This window comes from Panthera tigris, chromosome F2 (genome assembly GCF_018350195.1).
Source record: "Panthera tigris isolate Pti1 chromosome F2, P.tigris_Pti1_mat1.1, whole genome shotgun sequence".
Classification (NCBI taxonomy): Eukaryota; Metazoa; Chordata; class Mammalia; order Carnivora; family Felidae; genus Panthera; species Panthera tigris.
Window position 1 is genome coordinate 37,620,295 of NC_056676.1, and position 2,044 is coordinate 37,622,338.

General features: G+C 37.7%; 1 pseudogene; it reads right to left on the reverse strand.

The window, feature by feature from the left end:
- Positions 1–1,122: 1,122 nt before the first annotated feature.
- Positions 1,123–1,830, reverse strand: LOC102951091 (annotated as a pseudogene).
- Positions 1,831–2,044: the final 214 nt, after the last annotated feature.

The window sequence follows — 2,044 nt, forward strand, 5'->3', positions numbered from 1 at the left end:
GTGTTGACAAACATTCTGGCAATAGCTTTATGTAACAAGACATAGCATACCAGGCCTGCCACTCAACTTTTTTATGGTTAAGTCTCAGCTTCACTATAAAGCTGTTTAAAAAGAAAAAGTATCTTGGCAAGTATGCTGTTAAACATAGTAAAGAATTTAAGATAGCAAGAATACAGAGTTAATAAAAGCCAAACATTGCAGCCTAAACAAAATTCATACAAAAATAAAAGAACTGTCATTGGTTACATAAAATTTTGCCGACTGGCTAAAACTTAATTAGTACAAAACATGCATTTTAGAATCTTTAGCTAACAAGTTCAAAAAGTACCAGGGTCTGTTTGAAATGATTCCTCTCCAAAGCCAAAGGGTAAGCAAAATTAGTTCAAATGTTATAACACGTTCTAATGCTAAAAAAAATTCAGTGTGGTTGAAGGAGAGGTAAATTCCAGAACTTTGGAGGCTCTGTCGGGCTGCAAAGGGCTGTTTCTCTGGTTCACTTAAAGCAGCAAATAACAGAGCCTAGGATGTCAAAGGGCAAGACTGCCGCACCGGGCTCTGACCCCCCCATGCTTCAAGGCATGCCGTTCTGCTAGCTAACGAGAAAGCAAAGCAGCCCCCTCCACCCTAAAACATCCTTCCCCAGGTAAATAAAAGTATATAAGGAGGGGGGAAACTAAAATATACTCATCTACAGAGTAAGGATTTTGAAATATCAATCTATTCCCTGTTTCAAAAATGTTAACTGGAGTCATCTGGTCATTTCTAATTATATCATAATGATGTATTCAGATTCTATTTCTGTGGATTTATCACTAGATACCTCTAGTCAACAGTATCAACTTTATTCCCAAATATCTTAACCACTAACACACTTGCTGTGTATCATCTGCCAGAATGGTGAAGCATTAGAAGAGAGGAAAAAAAAAAAAAGATATTCAAGCAGCAGGCAACAGTATGGCCCTTTCACACAGTAGCATCTGAATGGCTACTAAATAGTCCAGGAATAATTCCAAAAACAAGAAAATTCGTGCATTTTAGTAATTATGTCATAATGTTCACAGTTGAAATTTCCTTAGACATCGCAGTTTCTTTACAAGGGAATCTTGATTTTTCTTAATGTTCCTATGAGTCAAGACTTGAACTAGTAGCTTTCTTTTTCGTCTTCTTACGGTTTCTTATGCTTCTTTTTTTGTTTCTTGTTACTTTTTCTCCTTCACTCCTTTTCTTCTTTTTTGCTTGTACCCTCCTCAATCTAATCTCACTCTGATAAGGACTCTGATGATAAAGGTTTATCTTCAGGATACAGCTTTCTTTTTTCCATGAGTCCTCTCATGTCCTTTTCTTTCTCAGCTGCGTCCTTAGACTTATTTTTTAAACTATCCTTACTGTCTGCTTCAGTTGCTGACATGGAGTTCTCAGAAGATTTATGTGAATGGTTCTCTTTTTCCCTTATTTTTTATCCTCATCTTCAGAATCTGAAGATCTGCTAGGAGAGTCAGAGCTTAATGAAGAACAAGATGAATACCTACCGGATTTCTTCTTTTCTTTTTTCTTTGCCTTTGTTTTTTTTTTGGATGAGCCCTTTGTCCCCCTGACAATTTCTCTCTGTGTTTTTCTATTTCTTTCTTCCAGTTCTCATTCATTTTTTTCTTCACATTCAGCCAATGCCTTGGAGCCTTTCTTTTTCTTTCCTGGTTGTTCTTTCCCTTCTTCCCAGGGAGGCCTTGGTGAATTCAGGCCATCTTGAATCGTTGACCCTGAAGACTGGTTCAGACCCCTGGATCTGGGCATTGCCATTGGGTGCATATAGGCCACCCGATTGTCCCATTTCCCCAGGTGCAGGACTGAGGGCACGGTCAGACACCAAGAGAGATCAGACCAGAGATCTTTATGGGTTGTTTTGTTTTGTTTTAGATGTTTTTGGTCTCTTTCCTAATTTTTTCTTTTTCCTTTTTTTTTTTTTTTTCATGTTTGCTTTGGCATTTCATGCTTGTGGCTTTCCTCTAATATCTGCTGACCCTTGACTACTGATCATATTTATACG